Source organism: Chroicocephalus ridibundus, chromosome 2 (genome assembly GCF_963924245.1).
Source record: "Chroicocephalus ridibundus chromosome 2, bChrRid1.1, whole genome shotgun sequence".
Lineage (NCBI taxonomy): Eukaryota > Metazoa > Chordata > Aves > Charadriiformes > Laridae > Chroicocephalus > Chroicocephalus ridibundus.
The window spans coordinates 85,289,282-85,312,323 of NC_086285.1; the positions used below are offsets into that span (position 1 = coordinate 85,289,282).

The following is a 23,042-nucleotide window of genomic DNA, read 5'->3' on the forward strand; positions in this document are numbered from 1 at the left end:
AGGAAGGACTTTTCAATTAATAACGCAATTGTCAGTCACAGTTTCACAAATTTTGGCTTCTTGCCCACAAACCTATTAACAAATGCAGGTTTTCATTCCTGTATAAGCCTTGTGAGGCACACAATTGCGTAATTAAGCAAAAGTGTTGAATGGAAAATATAGCAGACATTTCCTAGCAAAGTATCTTGAACGTACAGTTTAGCAAATTAAAGACTCGGAATACTTCTGTTACTGGTCATCAACTACTTCCAGACTGCAGGTTTATTATTCAGACCAGACTAACCATTTTGCTCCGCCGCTTTACATAAAGATTTCACTTTTACTGACATTATGCAAATAAGAACTTTCATTTGATTAGAGGTCAGGCATATATAAAAAACTTCAGATAAGTATGATCATGTCAGTACGTATGTTGAATCATTACATCTAAAAAGACAGGAGGGGTTGTCCATGACCATTACATGTCAAGAGGTAGAAACAGACATCTTTTTTCTTATTTCCACATTGAATAATGCTGTAAAGTCCAATCTTCATAGTTCCTTATTTCTTGTAGCAAAATTCAAACCTCATTTGCTGCCAATGTTCCTTTTTTTCCTTCTCTTGGTCTGACCTTTCTTGTACTCCATATCTGAATTGTCGCTTGCCTTTGGTTCTGATCTAGCTCACTTGTTTCCTTTGACTCTTTTCCACTTAGCATAATGCATGACAAAAATATTGAACAATTAAATCATACAAATGGTCATATAAACAATTTACTATTGCTTGCTGAGGCTGCCAGGATTTGATCTACTGGATTTCTGTCTGTGATAAAGAAAGTTGGAAAAACTGAGCCTGGTTATTTATTATCTGACAAATATTAAGAAAAAGTAATCACTTTATCACCTTTTTATTCAAGTTCAATTGAGCTTTAAGTAAGCAAAGCTCTTCGCAAATCAACAAACATGGGAGAGTGCAAATTTATATCAAGTTTGTAGCTAATAATAAGCATTCATATAAATAGTATTCTTAATGAATATAGTGTTTTTCACTGTAATAACTCAATTGTTTTAAAATCATAAGTGAATATTCCCTCTACCACTGAAACATTGAGTGATACATAACAAGTGTTATAATGAGCCCAGTAACAATGACATGTAAAGGTATTACTGTATCCAAGTTAAAGAGTAGGAAGAAATAGGAAGATTTGGTGGGGAACACTTGGAGTGGAAAAGTAGGATATTTTGTCATTTAACTTGAGCCAGATCATAGTCGTTATTCAGTCATGTTCATATCTTCGTTCATGTGAGAACAGGAACATTTGGTCTGTTTTCTGTATGTGACATCCTTTGAAAAATCAGATAGATGTGGCATATAGTCCATCCTATTAGGATAAAAAAGCTGTTTATTAAAGCTAAGCATAAGTGCTGTTTTCTGATCCTAAATAAGCCAGAATGAGACAAGGACTCTTCTTCAATAAGCTTCTAAGAGTGATATTGCCATTATCTGTATTTTTCTGCCCACTTCAGCCTATTTCCTGAATTTCTTTACTAAAGAAGGACGACTATGATTTCTTCTTATTGTGCAACAGTGTTTGAAAATAGAGAGAACAGATAATCTTTTCGTTTTCCCTCCTCCATGTTCCCCATGCACTTTGGTGGGTTTTTTGTTAATACAGAGCTCATGTGAAGAGGCTCATGATAAGAAAATTCATCTACACTCCAAATTTTGGTAGTGTATATTTGATGTCCAGTTAGTGGAAAAGAAAAGTTAAGTTTAATTTTAGTTTTATTTTTTATTTATTTATTAGACTAGAAGGCAGAAACAACTTATTTTACAGTGGACCTGATAATAATGTGCTGTATGTAACTTGTTCAGGAATAAGTCTTGGCACCAGTGATGTCAAAAGCAGATTACTCTAACTTCAGCACAGATGAACAGCCCTTAAATTACAACAGTGATATTTATGACTTCCTATCTGTAACTTTTCTGGAGCTGAATATATGCATCCCGAGCTTTGGGTGGTGGTACTGCTGGCAACATGGTCCACCTCTTGAAAACTGTTACTGTGAGGAAAATTCTAATGGCTCAGCAAAACACTGACATAGAAACTGTGTGTCAGCATCTAACCTCATTTCTAGCTAATCTCTTTGCGCAACTCTGACTGTCAGTATGGACACTTAAGTTTTAATGCTTTGTGCCTTGGTTGTATTCATCGTTTCTCACCAGAAGGAAGGACCCTCAGGTCACTTCCTGCTTGTGTCTCTGAAAGTCCTGTCCTCGGAATGGCCACGACTATATCACATATAACTTAAAAGATAGCCAGTCTGAGTGAACTCAAGCACTGAGTAGAAATCATCTCTTTGTGTGGCCTGCAGATATGGCTTTGCAGGCAGATTTAGAGCTAAGCTCAGCATGCAGCGTAGGCATATTCCCAAGAGCCTGGTCCCGTGCTATTTACATTTGGCCTCTCCGTTCCATTTGTCTTGATGAGTGGAGCACCTGGATCAAGATGCCCTTGCAGGGGTTGTAAACTCTGGTTTAGGGAGTAAAGCAGGATTCTTGAAGGGTGATTCTTGGCTGTGGGACTTTTTCTTTTTCTCTTTTTTTTTTTTTTTTTTCCTCAGCTCAAAGGCATTTGAGTCTGTTGATTTTCAAAATAAATTTCAAAACAAACCATGTCTTTTCATCTGTGAGGCAGGGCTGGGCTCAAAGGAGAAAGGTCACTGACAGAAGGACTGAGCATCCCATTGGGTCAATTTGGCAGTAAAGAGTATAGCCTTTGATGCTTTAGACAGACAGATCATTACTACATGAGCCTAAAATGTACTGTTAGATATATATTTTTAGCAAAGATTTTCTTAAAAAAAAAGAAAGATTGATTTTCAAATGAGTTATCTGTTGATTTATCAGTGGAAAAATGTTATAGTCTTCTAAATACTTTGTCTAATACCTAGAGTCGTCTTATTACGTGTCTAATGAGTAAGATCGCTTAACAGCATTTTAGTTAAACGTAAGAAAAACCATTGCTAATCCTGGTTTGTTTGGGGTTTTTTTTCTAACGATGAGAGTAAATGAGGTTTTAGAGAGAATGTTGAGCAGATCCTAACCCTACAAACTCTTAGTGGAAAGGAGTTCCACTAGTCACTGTGGTATCTTAAATTTGGTAACATAACTTAATCATACCTTATTTGTATTATAATGTCATTAAAATGCACACATCTCTTAATCAGTATTTATAAATCTGGTGTATTTCTAAGAACTGGACATTTATTCGTTAAATAATTCAAATAGTTGCTATCTGACTGTGCATTTCCACTGTATTTTGACAAAGATGAACTAAAAACAAAGTTATATTTCTACCTGAACAGCACCCTTTTATGAATTACCTTCTTAATCTTGGTTACGTTAGAAACAGAGGAAAAAATATGGGGGAAAAGGCTTAGCATCTGCATTTCTTTTATCCATCTGCTCAGCCCCTACACTCAAGAGTTTGGAGAATACTTAGGTTCCTTCAAATGACAATATTTTAAACATTTTCTGCCTTACTGATTACCACAAGTATAAAATCCCCGTTCATCATGGAGACTATTCTGAAAGTAATCAAAACCCTGTCATTGTCAAGGTCCATGACTAGAGGACAGAGACTGTGGTATGGAAATATGTAATGCAGCATCTTCCAGTGTAAACAGGAATTAATCTTTGATGTATTGAGCATATTAATCATTATCCAAATAGCAATTCCACAGTAATGCAGCTGGAGGAGGCCTGAAGAAAGGAGTCCATCTACCATTAAAGTGGTTATTGATTGAAGGTTAATGTTGTGTGTCTGGGAGATCACTCTGCATCCTTCTGGTAATCAAATAAGTGGAGAACTGGATGACTGACTAAACTCCTTGGCTAGCTGTCCATTTTACTCAATACGGGATATCAGCATTGATTGTTTAAAGTAATCTAGGGCCTAAAAAGGTTTTATGCCCAAAAAGCCGCAGCTCTGTGTTGTCTGGAAATTGTCATAGATTCACACATACCTACCAGAAAAAAAATTGGTATTTTTTTACCTTGTTCACGTTCAAGCTGTGAACCTCTATTGCTTATTGTATTTTAAAGAAGGTTTCACTGCTATTTTTTTCCTGTAAAAAGAATGATTTATATACTGATGATATATTACACGGTACTATACATTTGTATGTGATATAGAGAGAATGACAAGGCTGGATAAACACTCATGAGGAATGGGGAGATGGAGGTATCCCAGGGAGCACGTTGGAAAGAGGGAAGGTTCAAGTCTTCTGGGGCCACAGGCAGCAGCTATGGAGAGCACTGCGGTAAGAGCCGAGCCAAGCTGTGAGCCCGCAGCACAGGAGGTATAGGAAGGCTGCTAAAAACAGGCAGCAAGTGTGGAGCCAGGTTCCCAGTACGACAAAATGAGAAAATTTTCTTAGGAGCACAGGCAGACTGTGCATAGAGAGCTGCAGCCCAGGAAAGACACTGAGCTGCTGAAATGAAGGTGAGTCTGGGGGCAAGAACTTACGCTGCCACGGCACAGTGGGAAAAGTTTCTCTTTTATTTCTTTTCTGTTCTACTAGTCAGTCAGAGTTTTCTGTGCTTTAAAAGTAGAAAGGGAAGACGAACATTTATAATCTAAGAACATAAATTAAAAGACTATGGTCCCTAAATGTTGAAGGCTAACATGGGAGTTAACACAGCATTTCAGAGCACATAAATGAAAAGCCCAATTAAAGTCTGCATAAAGTAGGTTGTGTAAATATCATACCAGTCTAGGAGCTGACTGTGTCAACTCGTCAGCTGATATTTCCTCTGCTCTGTTACGTTCTCAGTGGATTGACAATTCATTTCTCTGTTTTTCTAGCTTAGGCCTGACCTTTATACCTCAAGGGCCAAAATGAATTGTGGTCCAGTCTTCTAGAAATACCAGTAGTGAATGCCTTGTATGTTACTGTTAAAAGAATGTGAAAAGAACTCTTTCAGAGAAATGCACGCACGCAAACAAGTGATTCCAAATGAATAGTTTTGTGTTGTCTTTTTGTTGTGTGGCCCGAATTTGAGTTTTTAAAATTTATTATACTAAAAACAGTGGCAACTTAGAGATGACAGCAATCATTTTTTCCCCCTTATCTTTGTGGCAGTAATAACTAGTCTGTACAATATGAATTTCATTTGCTGTGTACCTTTTGATGAGTTTAATTGTTGCATGACATAATTCAGAGAACACTAAACATTAGTCTGTCTGAATAAAGAAGCTATTTCTATTTGCATGGTAATGAAACCTTCTCTCAAAAATGCTGAGGATAATCAGCAAGCTAATGAGACTTTCTCAGTGACCTAGGACTATATGTTGGTTCTTCTTGTAATTTAGATCAAACGCTGCTGATAAATACAGGAGAAAATCTTTACTTGAACGTAAACATTCAAACAAGAAAAGAGAGAAGAAATTAGTATAAACCATAAATGAAAGGAAAGGAAGAACAAAGTTCTGAATGGAAGTTACTCCAGCAAGATGATTGTATAGGAGACAGAAATGCACTGCATTAATGTCTATTGATTCAGGCACAATAGAGTTTCTCTCTGGTTGTTTACAGAGCTATATAAAGGCTTTCCAGTGGACAAACTAGCCAGATTTATCCCTAAAAAAGTGTCTGCATTAAACATCATCTTTCCTTTTGTGTGCTTCCTTGGTCAAATATCTGATGTCAGATTTATACGAACAACCTCAGAGATTCCTTTGCTTTCAGATCTCCTGTAAAACAAGCTATTCGGTTTTCTTCATAAGGGAACAAACATCATAAAGAGTAGAAGAGACTCCAAGGAACATTTTTGATATCTGAGCATTTTATCTAAGATAGATGTAAAGTTATATGTTTATATTATGCTTTTTTTTATTTATGTACATAATGTAGCATGAGTACATTTTTTTAAAGCAACCTCAATCATCATTTTAAAAATAGCTTGTGATTCTTAGACAGAATATTTAAACAAAACAAAAAAAAAAGAAAGAAAATTAAATTTTGTAAATATTTGCACTAACCCTGAACTTGGCTACTCCCTTCTTGCTGCATCTAGTGACTGGCTGCCAGGGCTTCATGCTTCCCGACATACCCTATATTTTTACACATTTCCTTTGCCTTTTCATCATTTCCAGTTGCCCCCTCTTCTCCCTCCTACTTAGGGCAATGATAGATCATACTGCCTATTCCACTTTTGTGTGACCATGCTGAAAGTGTAGAAAACAGCTTCCACTGCAAGTGGTTGGTTGGTTCTGCAGCTGAATGTGTATAAGAACAGAAAATGGCAGAAACTGAAGAGAAAGTGGTTGTGATGCTAGCTAGGAACTCCTAACAAAGAATATTTTCATATAGGTAACGCTAACATACAAAAGAAGTTATCCTTATTTAGAGGAATTTTTAATTCCTTTACCAATATGATGACATTTGATAATATAGGAACATTTCATGAACACGGCTTAGCAATTAGTAAAAGAAATAGGAGAAAAGTCTGTTGGTTGATTTTTTAATTTTAAAGGAAGAGATAGCTAGTTATTAACATAAATTTGTCAGTGTTCTGGATTTTTTTTTTTCTGGAGAAAATTTCCCACATATACAGCTTTAAAGCTAAGTTTCTTGTATTTTATGCATGCAAGCTCTGCCTGCTGCATGTATATATTTTGTACAATGATGTGTTACTCATTTTTCAAGATACTGTAGCATATTATATATCAACCTAAGGCTTTGGTCATTACCTTGATACATGAGATTCAGTTTGCTGGTTGTGAATGGTGTGGTTGCTATAGCACTGTGAATCAAGAGCAGATTTTAAACAAGAACATAAAAGTTCATTTTTTTTAATACAGTAATGTCATCCTGTGGCAATTTGTCTGTGTTCTTGAGCAGTCTCTTTAAACGTGCAGTGCATGATAGTTGAACAAAAATATGATTAGTTTTCCTCAGAAAGTGGTAGAAGTCTCTGATAGGGCACACTCAGCACAGGAAAGACATGGACCTGTTGGAGCGGGTCCAGAGGAGGGCCACAGAAATGATCAGAGGGCTGGAGCACCTCTCCTATGAGGACAGGCTGAGAGAGTTGGGGTTGTTCAGCCTGGAGAAGAGAAGGCTCCAGGGAGACCTTATTGGTCTTCCAATGCTTAAAGGGGGCCTACAGGAAAGATGGGGACAAACTTTTTAGTAGGGCCTGTTGCAATAGGACAAGGGGCAATGGTTTTAAACTAAAAGAGGATATAAGTTATACATATATGGAAGAAAGTTTTTACAATGAGGGTGATGAAACACTGGAACAGGTTGCCCCGAGAGGTGGTAGATCTCTGGAAACTTTCAAGGTCAGGTCGGACAGTACTCCGAGCAACCTGATCTAGTTGAAGAAGTCACTGCTCATTGCAGAGGGGTTGGAATAAATGACCTTTAAAGGTCCCTTCTAACCCAAACTATTCTGTGATTCTACAATATAAGAACATCATTTCAGCAGATAAAATTCTTTTGTCTGAGTAGCACTTTTCTTGTGTGTGCATTGTGTGGAGACAAAGCTCTGGGCTGAGCAAAGTGCAATTTCCAGACACAGGATGAATGGAGAACAAACACCCTGAGACCCCTGAGTCATAACAAGAGAGAGTCTTTGGCCTGTAAACTGTCTTGCCAAATTTGAAATTGATAGATTTTAACCTCTGTTACTATGAGAATAAACTTGTCCTGCTTCAAAGACAAGTTTTAAAAATGATCAGTTATTACGTGTAATAAGCTTTCTGATCTGTAGCATCCTTTCTGCATCTCATGATACGAAGGCAATGGTCGCAGTCTCAGTAACTGAGAGTTGTTTCCAAGGGGAAAATTATGAGTAGATAATGAGTCAGTGTATCCATAGCTCACATATTGCCTGTACTGTCTTAGGAGAAAGTGTCTGTGAGAAGACTAAACAAGAATTAGACTCAATATGAGATTAATAATTATTATGTTCTATCTTTTCTCAGACACTGGAAGATACCCTGTTAATAAGACCAAAACATTACAGAAATATCCATCGATTTTATTTATTTATTTATTGCATAAAAGTCATTAGGCAGGAAAAGTGAAGGGAAACAAAATAAATGGGAAGCCAAAAAAAATTAAAAACAGCTGGTTTTTTAATATGTATTTTGTGTTTATTTCCTCCTTTTTCAACTTTAGTTGTTAAAATATCCTTTACTTTCATTTGTGGTTCTCTTTCACCTATACTATCATTAATTTTATTGTTGCTATGGTGTTATTCAGATTTTGTTCATACAAAAAAAAAAAAAAGAAAAGCTTTTGGTAGTTCATACAATGAATGCACCAAGACCATGTACTGCATTATTAAAGAATTTTGTTTGAGGGGAAAAAGAGATGTTATAATGCATTTTGCACTACAGGGATGTTTATCAAGAAAATTGGTAGAACATACAAGGGCCCAAGCAACTTTATTTCTCTTTGTATTTAGCTGTTCTTTAGCAGGAAGTTGGACAGATGGCTTCTCTTCTAACCTATATTTTTCTATGGAAAAACCTCAATGGTGTTTATGGGGATCATATTTGTGTGTATATGATGGTTTATACCAGGAAGTAAAACGTTCCTTTTGCTACATCTGCCTTTGCCTTTCAATATATACATTCTGTCCTTAAACAATATTAATAACCTCCCTGCAGTAAGTTCCCTAATGGGTAGAGTGATATTTAGCTCTTAGAATCCTCAAGTGAATATTCTCTTCCAAAACCTAGATCTACACGACTTCTGAAGACACAAGTGAGTAAACATGTAAGTCTTGATAGGATTCCTGATTTTGAATACAGTTAGAGGATATTTACAGATCATATTTAAAATCCACTGAAGGTGGTAGTCATTCAGCTAAGTCGGACTCTGTAGCCACTAAATGTTTTGCTGGAATCTTAATATGTTGTCTACCTCTGTACGAATTCCATCGGGAGTCTTAGGGTTCCTACTGCTTCTGCTCTTCTCAAGCGGTTAGAAAGGAAAAGGAAACCTGGAATCCTGCAGAGGGTGTTCAGTTTCTCGAAACAGTACCTGTTCAGTTGACTAATTGTCTCTGTTCCACAAATGAATCCTCTTGTCTCTAGATGATTTTACGGTAGTGACAGGTCTAATGAAAAGTAAGAAATGTACTGGCAAATGAGATTCAAAATTGCCTATAGGAGGGGGAAAAAGAATGTGAACCGTATTTTCTTTTGAAAATACTTAAAGAAGCAGCATTTGGAATGTAACTGTAGTATACAGGCACAAGAGAATAATAGTGCTGAATGAATGTGAAAAGCTGTAAAGCCACCTGTAAATGTTAACTTTAAACTTTATCTTGCCTTAGTTAGATTATTCTTCACTGTTATGCTTGGAACTACCATCACTGCTCAATATTAGTTTGTCTGTTCTATATTGTTTTCTGTTAAGACTACCATAGAATTAACGGCACAGAGACCCTTGGTGAAACTACCTCTTAGAATCCCAAAATGAGAGTAACTGCTCACAGCCTATCACTTACAATTTCTGTCTTGCCATATTAATGAGTCTCAGACAACGTTAATGCATCTGGAGGACACACATCTCAAAAGCCCAAGTGCAGCATAAAGGAAATGGACATTCGTTTGAGTCTCAGAGCCTCACGGGGCCTTTACAGGTATAAACTTGGCTATAAATTGACAAGAAACCTTGTTTGCCCTCAGGCTGTCTGAAATCTATGAGACGAGAAGTTTGTAGTGTTTGGGGGAAAAAAGCACTTTAATGGTTTCCTATTTGTTTAAAATCCAGCAGTGGCACTGTGTTCAGTGTACGGACTCTCTCTTGCTGTGGTATGCGAGGTGAGTTTAAGCCCACTGGCTATAGATTTCCATATCAAGTCAACCGTGCTTCTGCATTGCTCAATATTGACCAATTTACGTTAAACAGTTACCAGTGTGGGGTTTTTTTGAAGGAAGGCTAGTAACTAATTATGCAAAACTATTGCCAAAAGTAACAAAACTTGAAATGCGAATGTCCTCTCTAATGAGAATTTCCGCCAGTCTGTCCTGCTTCTCCACACTCTGAGACTGGTTTCTAAAGTTTTTTAGGTATGCAGAATAAGCTTGAATTAAGATGTTCCATTTTGTTATATTGCAGAATGCAAGGAATCTTAAATATTCTATCATCATTTTCTCTTTTGGAAAACAGGAAAAAAATACTGAGGGATTTGTCTTGTGTGCTCAGACAAATACTCTACAGTAAGCCTCAAGTAGCTCGCAAGTGTTGACAAGCTTCTTCCTTAGGATTTAACCATTGTTTAGGAATCAGGTAGAACTGAATTAACAAGGACCATCCAGACAGAAAAGAGTCTTTTCAATGCTGATGTTTTCATGTATTAGCCTCCTTTTTTTTTTTTGTTGTTTTGTCTTCTCTGACAACTTTCTGCACTTTTGTCCTCTGACAAAAGCAAATCAGAAGTGATTTCAATTTACAATAAGTCTGATGACATATCAATAAAGAAGAACAAAAACACTAGAGGTTTCAGGTAGAAGCAGATTATTCCCATTCAGATAATTGTTACTTGTTTATCTGAACAAAACTTTCCCCATTTTTACAGGGAATAGGATAGGGCATTAGAGTGTGATACTCTTCTGTTTACATTCTCCTGGGCTTTAGGCAAGTCTCTTCGTCTTTATTCTGAATTACAGATATAATTACATTTAACTTCCTTTTTGAGACCAGTAAACAAAGTGCTATGTAGTTTTTAGTGTTATTTTTACATTTTAACCTTAAACCTCCTTGAAAATAGTGTCATGTTGCATATACCCTATTACAAAGTCTGAGTATTGTTTGGAAACTGTCACAGCATTTTATCTAGAATTTTAGTAAAGTGGGTGGATAGAATGAATGCAGATATAAGCAGGTGGTTGTTTTGATTTTTCTGTCTTTCTTTTCCCTGACAAATCCTACTTGAATTTGGAAATCAAGTAAGAAGGCAATGATGATCAGCATTTATCCAGTAGAGATCTTGTGCATTACAGCTGGAACACTAACAATGGGACTTCTGAAAGTTCTCATTCATATTCTATTTAGGCATTGGCTTGTAACTTGATTGGCTTGGGTTTAGCTCTACCAGGGACATTCTGTATAAGTTTTGACAAGTTGTTGGTTAATCTCTGCCTGTGTTGCCCATTTTGCATCTGTAAAATCATGATGATGATGATTATTTTTTCTATTTGGATTACAACCCTTTTCGTGCAGCATGCAGTGCTTGTAAATATGAGACCAGCGTGTGAAGGACACTCTTCTGAACTGAAATAATGCAAGTAAAAGTGATCATGAGATTTCAGGAACCTGGTTTCCACCAGGTCATGAAGCAGGGGTGATTGTAAAGGACTTTTCCCTCAGAAGAACAGTCATAAATAATTCTTGTTGTGAATGTCCCTTAGGCTATTACTAAAGAAGCTTCAAAAACAATTGCCCCTGAGTTTTTGCTGATGGCCCACTAATGTAGTCTTAGAAGATCGTATAAATGAGCACTATGAATATTTTCTAGGCCAGGATGAAGAAAATCAATATGAAATTAATCCAAACTGTTGTTCTTTCCCTCACAGTGGCTAAAAAAACCCCAGAATTGTTCACTCCTATGTGTTGGATTCCTGGGAAAGACATACTGAAAACTAACAACAAAGAAAAAAATTGTAGATGCAGGATAATCTCCATATCTCCCCATTAACTCTCAGTAATACGGTTGGCTAAGTAATGATGAGCCGAGTTCATGCAAATGAGCATGTACAATATTTGATATGCACCCCATACTTCATATAAAATGCAGAAGAGGTCTGCATATTGCACCTTTTGTATCCTTCATCACCTTCATAGTTTCTGTGGCCTTAGTACACAAATTTCCTTTTAAATGACTGTCATGTGCATTCTAATATACACTAAGGGTCTGACTTCCTATTGCATATAGACAGTTTTAAGTTGGTGTCATGCTGGTGAAACCAATGGTGGTGTTGCCTCTGAGAAAATGGAAGAACTCAGTAGGAACTCAGGCTCCTAGTTTTAGCAGTTTTACTTCAAACTTTTGTCCAGCTTGAACAGTGTGGGGTGGGAACATGAAGGAAGAACAGGCTATCAAAATAAAACAAGGATAGATGTGGGAGGAGCCACCTCCCACATTTTGCATTCTAATAATGAGATTGATGGCTTTTTTCCAATTCAAATGAGCACAGTCACAATTAGTCTTTATTATCCAGGGAAAAAACAAATGGTGAATCATAGCTTCATATCCTAGAGTGTTTGTTATATAATACCTATCGAATGCCATTTGCATGCTTTATGCATATATTTATTATGCTGAAAGCTGATTACCCAATTTCTTCTGAAGTCTTTGAAGGCACTGTGCCAGACCTTCCTAAAGTTTGCAAGCATATTGTTTTTGACAGTCAGGAGAGTTTGAGATTTCTGTATTAATTACTCTGTTTACATAAAAATGAGCTTTATATCATTTGTGTATTCCTATTATACGTATTTTAGAAATTACAGAGTAATTACAGCAATTGCTTAAGCTGCATGTGGTGTCTAATTTAATTTAATAAGATGCAGCTACATCATTTTTCACATATCATAAAGCTAGATGTGTGAGACGGTGAAGTCATAACGAACTGTTATAAAAATATACATAGAGGTCTATAAACATTGTTCTTTTACTTAATGATAATTATTTATATAGTTAAGAATATTGCTATGTTTGTATATGACGTGCAAAGTATATGAATGATTGCTACTTCTTACTTTGTTACTTTTTTATACAAAGAAATGCATGGTACATTTTTCTTCTGCACAGGTCATAGCCTTTACCAGTTTTAGTCCGGTAATATTAGCTATACTCTGTGGTAACGCATTTTAGTAAGCCAAAAGGGATGGTAATTTATCAGACTTGACAAGTGGTGGCTGAATAATAACTTTCCTGTAATGCAGGCGCTTTCCTGAATGTTTAAGTGCTGATGGTTTGAACATTACAGCTCACCAAATTTTAATTGATTTGAGGTTCACTGATCCGCTGACCTCTAAGTAAGTGACAGAACACATTGTGGTTTTATTTTCTTTTAGTTGTCTTTCCAGATGGATTTACGGTCAAGTGTTTGATCCTCTAATGTCCTATAGGTACCCCAGAAATGTACATCCTGCTCAAATATGTAAAGTCATTCTTTGAGCTAGAGACACACAATCTGTACATCCAACAATACTGGGTTTAGTTATGTGTGAGGTACATGAAGTGTAAGTATTGTTTAGGGAGGGAAGTACTTGATTAACAAGATGTAACGTTTCTCAAGACTTGATTGCATGGGTTGGGATCAGCGGTTTTACAGCTAGACAGTTGCAGAGTAAGGATGGGATTTTAGACTGGCACATGGTTAAGCTAAGCCTGCCTCCGCCTAATTATTGCCAAAAGTTTGACTAGCAATCTGAGCAATGTTTCCGTTTTCCACTCATTCCTCATAGCCCTTAATCGGGAGTTTGTGAAGGGGTCGTGGCAACTTGCAGCTATGTCCTCTGGTTCCTGCACCAGGAAGTTTCATTTCTGGTTCTTTTTTGGTTTTGAAAGTTTTCTAGTTTTAGCACACACAAATCCTCCCATTACTTAATTTTTTTTCAGTTTCTTGGGTTTTATCTCACCTTGACTTCAAGACATGTAGGCATTCCTTCCTTTTTTTTAACTTCAAGAAGAAATGAGAAAAAAAGCTGCTCTGTGCTCCACGGCCAAATAGAAAGCATTGCAGTGACAAATACTTCTTGGTGACCAAAAATGTGATCAAAAAAGACATTTTGTTTTCTGTCTCAGAGCAATCAGTCAAAAATGCTGTGCTTTCTTTAACACCATCAATGAAGGATGAAATATCATACCGAATAAATTAATGACTGTTTGGGTTTTTTTTTTCCATAAAATTTCAAGGACTTCCTTGCATACCATCACTTATGATTTGAAAAGGCATTTTATGCAAAATTACCTGTTTACACTGGAGTACTCTGTAAGGGTTTTTCTGAAGGTTTCTAGAACTTCTTCCCCCATGAGACACCTCAAAGTCAATAACAGGAATGTGGGCGATAAGTGAGGGAACTACAGACTGTCATTTTTTTTCATCTAGACTGCCAGGAGACTGACTTTGTCATAAAAGAAACCAGATAATGGAAGTATGAACAAATGGATTCAATTTTGCGTTGTATCCATATAGAAGAGGTGATATAATAGGAGTTTTGGAAATTGGTAGAAGAGACAGATTCAAATAGGAATAGATAAGAAGTATTCATTATGTTATGGCTTTTCATAGCTACTTTCTGGAGAACAGTGCAATCTTGTCTTCTTCTCCAGATATTCAAAGGATGACACATGGATAAAGATCAGCCATTTACAAAGAAAACTCTTAAATCAATAACTAAAAAAATGGCTAAAATGGTGAATACCCAACAGAAAACAAAACTGTAATTTAGACATTTAATTATTCCTACAATGTAGGAAACGTTTTAGAGCTGCATAAAAACATTGTTTTAGTTAGGAAAACTGCTTTCTGTCTGCTTTACCAGTTACACTGCTTAGTGAGTTAATGTTTGCATTCATGACATTTATCATTAATGGAGCCAAGCAATACAGAGCATATATATATGTGTGTGTGTGTGTATATATATAAAAAATAGGCAAGCTGTAATAAGTTTGCTACTTTTCTGCAAGTTAAAATATGTGCATTTCAGATATGAGAAAAGGCTCTTCATATTCTTCCTTTCCTGTGTATTAACGTTCATGGTCTTGAAGTGTCATGTTGTTTTCAACAGCACCATATTGAGTTCAAATGTGCTGTGTTAAACTTTATGTAGTAAAAGTCACACGGGACTAGAGTGGTTAAATAGTGAACTTCATGACACAATAAATCATAATTAAAGTATATTTGGCATGTATCTACCACTGGAGAAGGAGCCAGGACAGGCAGTTTCAGCAGTCCTGGTTCTTCAGCAAATGGCTCAGGGTGAGTTGAATCTCTGTAATGTGGAGATGGCTCACAACTGGAAGCTCAGATAGTAGGACTATTAATACAGTGTTAGTTCTAATTAAATTGCTGTACACCGTGGTTTTCACATTTTTATACATGAAACACACAAAACAGAAGAAGAAATAAGCAACAGAAAGAAAAGCATGATTTATTACAGCTAAAGGACTGTTGCAGTTTGGGCTGGGCTGGCCAATGACAAAACAACAGATGTTCTCCCCCACTTCTCATTCCAAGGAGAGGAAAAAGAGAGATAGAGAGATTTATGAGTTTAGAAAAAGCTAAACTACTTTAATGAAATATTAATGATAAAATAAAAAGGAAATAATGAAATAGATACAATAGATATATACATAAAACCATATCAAGTTCCCAGGAGGATGTCACCAGCAGGCACTGGGAAAGTTCCAGACTGGACTTAGCAACAGATGGGTACCGGGTTCTGGATCTAGCTTCAGGAACACACAGATCAGGATCAAAGGCAGAAGAACATATAGGGTCTTCCTTGGATGTCGGTCATTGAAAAAAGAGAGCCATTGAAGAAAAAGCCCCTTTGATCCCTCAGCTTTTGTACTGAGCATGGCAGCTGGGATGGAATACCCTATTGGTCAGTTTGGGTCACCTGTCCTGTCCACTCCTCCCCACAGGTGTGACCCCTCCATGGGTAAACACCCAGGTCAGTATAAGCAAGAGCCTCTCTCAATGAACAGAAAGTTGGCTCTGCTCCACCCCAAACCGGGACAAAGATTTTGATGATTTTCCGAACTGTCAGTACAGTGTATGAATAGAGTGGAAAAGGTTGAATATCTAAATAAATATATGTTTAAAGATCTGTTTCTAGTTCTCTCTTTTTAAGCTACTTGGTTTGGCCCAGTCCTTAAGACCATCTACTTTAGGTAGGTAAACATGTTCAAAAATAGAGTGAGATTCAGTGGTGTGAACATGCGCATTTTACAATGACTCAGTTTCAGGAGGAAAAAACCCTTCTAGTAACCAGAATCATTTCTATATGGAATCTAAATTTGAATTGCAAGGAGTTTCTGATAAATTCTTCTTGACCTTTATACTCACTTCTTGCTCTAGACTCTAAAATGGCATGGAGGATAAATTGTGTTAAAAAATCATTTGATATCTAGGTTGTGCTATTACGCACTGTGTTTTAAGCTTATGTGAGATGGTTGCCACAATAACACAGGTCTGGGATTGTAATGGGCTAAAGTGTGTCTTTTGCCAACTGTAGCTGTGATTTTCTATTAGATATATTGGTCATATATTAACTTGTAGGTATTCTATTCTGCTTTGAACTTATATATATGTACATATATGTACTATATATGTTACATGTACATGTGTATGTAATATACAGATAGGTATGGTTTATATGTTTTTGTGTATATATATATATGTACCTATATGCATATATATATAGCATAGTTTTCATTCTTAGCATGAAGAGGCATTGTTATTCATAGTGGACAAATAATCAGTTCCTCACTCAGGCAAACACTTACTGAGTGAAGCCTGACTTACTGAGACTTTACTCTGAAGATTGTCATATATATTTACACAAATATTATTGTACTTCCTTAAGATTCTTTAAAAAATGTAAAAGTCAGTGACCAAACGACGGAATGAGAAAAATGTTAAAGTTGCTAAGTTTTATTCCTTTTTATATATTTGAAATTATTTTCTTCAGTTCTTGAGAAAACAGATTGCCTAAGTTCGTTTCATATGCTATAAGTTCATAAGAGGAATCATTAGCACTTTATTTTGAGAAAGATGATGACACCAAATTCAGATTTTCCAACAGGGATGCTATCCTGCTATATTATTCAAGCGGATTTAATGAGCTCCAACACTATTTTTCATGCCAAGACTTGAGTTCAGATTCTGTTCATCTGTGAGAGCTGGTAATGTATGGAACAAATAAAATACTGTAAATAAATTTCATACCCTGCCTTTCCTTTTTGGTGATAACAATATCAAATATTGCAGTAAAAGGAATGACAGGTCAGGTCTTAGCAGCCTGGATGAAAGCTGCCCAACAAGCTCCCCTTTGCATGACCTTTCAGAAGCTGGTAGATTTCTTATAGCTTTTTATATACCTATATTCTATAAGTCAAACTGTTAAGATATATGGAAAAAAGCAAGAGAGAAATTAGTCTATGCTCTTAACATGAAGTTGGAAGACGTAAGATTTCTTTTTTTTCCAAACTACAACTAGTCCAGAAGTATTGTTCCTTGCCCTTAGGGAACTTGGAGAGAAAAAAAAAAATCACTAAAACCAAAAGGAACTACAGTCGCATGCAAATAAAATTTGCCAAAGTTTTATGTGTGATGATAAGTCTTAGTATTTCTTCCTCCGTAACTAAATCTTATTCCCTGGATGAATCATGCATCATATGGGATTTAAAAAGAAGCAGCAAGGTCTGTTCTCTCAACAGACTGTGAAACGCCTCAGGAAGTCGATGCACATTCTTATATGCTCTTCCTGCTCTTCCCCTGACATGCCCTCCCAGCAGGATGAGGAGATCCTTACTGTACAACCTTTTGATTAACTATTTAATTCTGAACCCCTTTTGAGGATGTCTTTATTCATTTGTAGATCTCATACACACAGCCTGAGCCCTTCTGTGCTATTCCTCCCTCAGTGTGTTTTTTAGAGGTCAGGCCGTTCCTTTCCATGACACTGCTAAGAGATTTTTCACAGGAAAACTGGCTGCGTTAGCTCTGCAGTATTATCAAAGATTAGGACATCATACAAAAAAAGGTGTGATTTGTGCTTGATGGTTTTAGCTTTGTCTTGAGATCTCACTGAATTGTTTAGATGCTGTTCAGTTAGCTGCGAAACCTTTTTTGAGTCCGTCTTTGGACACTAGATGTTTCTACAGAACCACGCATGATCTGGTAGCAGTTGTGCTACTTATTTAGTAAACACCACGTGCTTGATAATACAGGAAGAAAAGCTGTGTGTTTGACTTACTTGAACACAGAGTTAAACTGATGTTAAGCCTCTTTGATTAGATAAGTATGTTCCCTCTTGGAGCCATATTTATCCTGTGTGGTTTCGTAGTGAAAAGAGGAAGACCTCAGGGAGGCTGGCAAAGTTCATCTCAGAGCTTTTATTTGTATCTGCAGCCTAATTCCCTGGTACAAATCAGAAATTTCTTGTGTATCTAGCAATAGAAAGCTGGTGAAGAGGATCCAGTCACACCACCAACTGACAAGAGACCCTTCTCCAGGCTGTCCATCCAAGAGGCCACTTGGACTGCACAAGAGGAGAATTCTAGGGATGCTACAGAAGCATCACCAGGAGACAACTGACTGACATTTTTCTCATACACTTCATACACTTTTTCGTTCAAATGTGAAGATATCTCTGTGAAATATGTTACAGGTCTGACACATCTGTGCAGGAAGTAGGAGAGGAGCTGCATTTGGTAGTTCTGTAGTAATTCCAGAACGTTTAGGTTCCCAGATTCAATTGCTACTCCCTCCGCACAAATGAGTAGTGTAAAAAAGCCAATTTATGAGCAAACCAACCCTTTGATTCTTCATAAATACTGGAATGAGGTCCTCCATGGCACAGATATAATTTCCATTGATTCCACTCTGACCTTGGTGTTAGCATTGATCTTGCATTTTATCTTTGAAGTACAATGAGCCCCTACAGCATGCTACCAAGAAAAGGAATAATTTTTAGGTTTTAATTAGCTACTGAGATTTGATAGACTTGCCATTAGAAATTAGTGACAAAGAGTCCAATCCAATCTCCGCCTGAATTCAATAATTCCTTCTCTGAAGCAGTTGTCAAAGCAGAGGAAGGTTTGCACAGTCTAGGGAGTTTTCTGAAGTTAGCTTGTGCGAAGTCTAACTCTCTGTTAAGAAAATAACATGTGAGTTTAGCTAACTTCACTCAGGTAGGCTTCTTTGCCATCCTCCTTTTTGAAGTGGAGCAACCAAGTACTTTAAACATCAAGCAGAACCATCTCTAGTCCCTGGTTTTATAAATAATACTTACAGTGTTAGGATTTAAAATCCCAATTAGTTAGGTGGTAATTAATGCAGAGAAAATGAGAAGAAGATGCAAATAACTAAAGTATAATAGATAAATATAATAGATCAAGAAATCAAGAAGTGACTAAGAAAGGTTTGTTTAGGTAAAAGTCTGGAAAGAATGCAAATCATATTTTCATAAGAAGAAGTAGTCCCCAGGTCTGGGATGAAGCAGTTCCACTGACGATAGTCCTATTAGGCTGCAGCAGCAGTCTCACTCATTCTGTCTTTAGCTGAATATGTCATTGAATGTCAGCATCCCCAGCTGAGATGACAGCTTGACTTTGGGTGGGTAGACACTTTATGTTTCTACCACATTTTTTTTTCCTCACTGTTCAGCTACACCCCCAGAGAGAAATTTTTGAAAAGCAAATAACAAAACATAAAGCTTTTTGACTATAGAGGTTAGGTTTGTTTTTATACTCTCAAGAAAATGCTAGGAAGATGCATATGCTTGCAAAAATAATTACCAGTTGGTAGAAAACACGCGTTTCTCATCTCTTTGTGTGAGCAACTATTTTTGGTTTGAGGTGCTCTATATTTCAGAGAAATATGAGACTAATGGAGAGTAGGGCAAGGTCAGGCATGGACATTAAAGGCCACTGTTGTCACAAGTTAGCAGATGAGAAGAGCTATAATTAAGACCACACAGGAAGAATTGTAAAAACTTTGCTGCCTTCTTTCCCCTTTACCTGAATTAATCACAGAATCAGTCTCCCTTATTCTAATCTGTTTATAAGGATCAGTACAGGAGTAAAAGCTCGGGGCTGACCTTGTCAATTTGACAATTTTCAGCTGTAGATGTATATGAAAGATTAAACTGAAACTACCATGAAAAATCTGTATTAATTGGCAGTAGTTTCCAGACAACGTATACAAGGTTGATTGTCTGGTGAGTACCAGATATGTACATTTATTAATCCTTGGTGGGTTTGGGTGTTTTTTTGTTGGTTTTTTTTTTTTTCCTTCATACATTTTTATTATTTCTATTTATATAACTATTAATATTTTTTTATATTTTCCTTTTCATATCATCCTTATTTTTATGGGGTAAGAGCTAATAGCATTTTAAAAGTGTGCCAAAGGAAATAATTACAACAAATGTAATTTCTTGAAGATAATTTCCTTTCTGTTGTGTTGTCATTGTTTATCTAGAGACACTAGAAGAAATAACATTATTCTGCATAAATATAATGGAGCTGATAAGTATACACCATTTAATACAGCACTTGGTGGTTCAGGACAAGCGGTTATAAAGTAGCAGGCATGTGTACAGCATTGTTTCATAATTAGATCAGGAGATTGGAAATCAGAGTTTCTACGCTGTGATTTTTGTCTTTCTGGGAGGTATTGGACAAATCACTTAAAGCTGCTTAATTCTGTAAGTTATCAAACTCCGTTAATACATGTTATCAAAACAATACTTTGCTAGTTTACTAACTATTGAGAGCTCTGTGCAATTATTTGAGATCTTAAGATGAGTGTCTCCCTCTACCCCCTCCAAGTTTAAGAGGAGAATCATTCTCTCTCTCAAAAATGGTTAGTGATTATTCTTGTGCTCCTTTTTTACATGCCTTAAAGAAGTCTGGTTTTCCTGAAGACTTGCCCTTTCTAGGAATCTTACTTTGTATGAATTTAGCACATGTTTCTGACTCAACAAGGGTGTGCTGGTCTAATGCTTGGTTACAGGAGACGACACTGTTTGTCCCCTATGCCTCTGCCTTTCACACATTGTAAAACTAAGGTTGCACTGTTTACACCTTTGCATGCTGATGGACGCGTCAGCCAACCTTGCGTGGGTTAGACCTGTCGGATGGCACGCATAATTCTGGAGGCCAAACCAGACTCCACTTAACAAAAAAGCTATTAAAAGCAAGAAAGCTGGCCTGCAAGTGGATATTACTAGTGGAAGACAGTGGGGAAAATGCATGTTTCAGTGTGTTTCTTTTGTCTAAATTATAGTGCGTGATGTGCTCTTTAACCTCTTCTGTTAGTTCAGTTTGGTATAATGGCTGCCTTCTCTTTACTTCATTCAACAATAAGGTAATTTGCAAAGGGCAGGAAGATGAATATTATTATCCCATTCCTAGCACTGGACTCAGATGGATGAAAATGGATACAGACTTTACAGCTTCTGACAAGGAAGGAACTTTGCATTATCCTTGCCAGTAATTAGGCTTCTTTTTGACTGTCTTCTATTGCTTGATGATGGTAATGGTAACTGGTTAAAAACAATGAAAGTATTTTGCAGGGATAGTTTACATTCTTAGTCCTATTTTTTCATAAGTGGGAATTGTGAAAAGTTGTAGCTCTTGTAGGAATGAGTGGACCTTGAGACATGAGGGCAGCTCTGAAAGCCTGTCTGCAGGATGTAGCCTACTGGAGGTAGGGTGGATGATCAGGTTGCATCACAAAAGTCATGTTCATGCTAGATATACTCAAAAGAGCAAAGGAAACATTTACTGTATCTGGGACTTTGGAGGGGAAAAAGATTCTAAACATTTAGAAATTTGATATTAGCTAAAATCTTGAAGTCTTTATTTAGTGGTTTGGAATTTACCTAAAGGTTACTTGGAATTTTCCCCAAATGAAAACTAGAGGCAAGAATCTCACCTGATAAAAACTGGCATATCTCCACTGAAGTCAAACAGACATGGTGTTTGAAGCCGCTGAGGAGATGGTGGCTGCTTTCAGAATGCAGGCTGGTCCTTATTCTTACCACTTCTCTTTTTTATTATTTTTTTTTTTTTAATCTTCAAAGCATTTCCAAGCATTAAATAAAGTTTCTTCTTTAGGTATTTTGAAGCGTATTGGTGAGAAGTATGCAGATATATCACCCTGTGTATTGGAACTAGAATGCCTAACTCACTTATTACGTAAAGTATTTTGTGGTCAAAGGGGAGAAAGGGCTGAAATCTTCTGTGCAGATGGCAGAAGTACTGTACAGAGGAGTCTAGTGTATCTATTAATCTCATCCAGATAAGCAGACAGTGAAGAGGTTCAATTCTGTGGCAGCCTAAGCATTAACGGCATCCCAAAGTTGATTTTATTTCTTCACTTTTTCAGGCTGAAAACACTGTGGCTAAGATTTATTATGTCATTGTCGTCTCTGCCTTTCCTCTGTCTCATCTGTATTCTTTACAGAGCCTATAAACACGGGCTGTCAGCAAGCTAAACCTGTCAGATTTCAACTTCCCCCCTCCTCCGTCTGCTACTATGCTGCCCGAGAAACAGCCCTGCATGCTGCACCCTCACTATGATTCTCATCATCACATCTCATTCATCACTGTGACTCCAAACTCAGCTCAACACATTAGAAAAAAGGTCAGGGATATGAAAGGAAAAGAGAAATAAACAACTACCCAGCGGAAGCGGTTGAGCTACAGGAGACGTGGGAGGTAAGATCGGAGCCAATTTCTCTGCCAGCAGCTGTACTGGGCATAAAGTACTTGCTATACAAGTTCTAAGTGTTTTAAGCTGGAGGGTTGTGTAGGGGTTTCCTGCAGCTTCTGGTTTATTTCCCAGCACAGAAGCATAGTGAAAGGATAGAAAACCTTAGTTAAAGATGGGAAGGTTATAAAACTTTTTATAGCTGGAGTAAAGATGACGGATTGGTTGCTGAGCGACTAGAAATCTGATAGCATGCAAGATTTGGACTCGAGAGTTCAATAAACATCCTTACAGTGATGAAAGAACAGGTCCTATGTTGACTTTATGAGCCAAACTTTAAGAAGCTTTTGATTGGGGATGGGAGGAATTTTGTATGGAGGAAAAAGAAATTATTTTATATGAAGCCGTAATATTCCTTTAAGTGGGATCTGCTTCTTCCTATGTGCTACACCATCAGTGCAGTTAGGTAGAATTTATTTTAAAAAAAATCATTCTGGCTTGGTGATATCCCTTTGCCATTCCCCTCACTGCTGCTTTGGCCATTTATCACTGAACAGGTTTGTTTTCTTGATCAGGAATTAGG

General features: G+C 36.9%; 1 protein-coding gene across 2 annotated transcripts in view; it reads left to right on the plus strand.

The window, feature by feature from the left end:
- CDH12 (cadherin 12) overlaps nt 1–23,042 on the plus strand; it is a 573,557-nt gene that overhangs the window by 239,557 nt on the left and 310,958 nt on the right. Inside the window, exon 1 of one of the 2 annotated variants that reach the window (XM_063326104.1) lies at nt 22,321–22,467. The exons of the other annotated variant lie outside the window; for it this stretch is intronic. The gene's annotated coding sequence lies outside the window, so the exon portion shown is untranslated. Of the gene's footprint in view, nt 1–22,320; nt 22,468–23,042 lie in introns of those variants that run through there. 2 annotated transcript variants of the gene reach the window in all.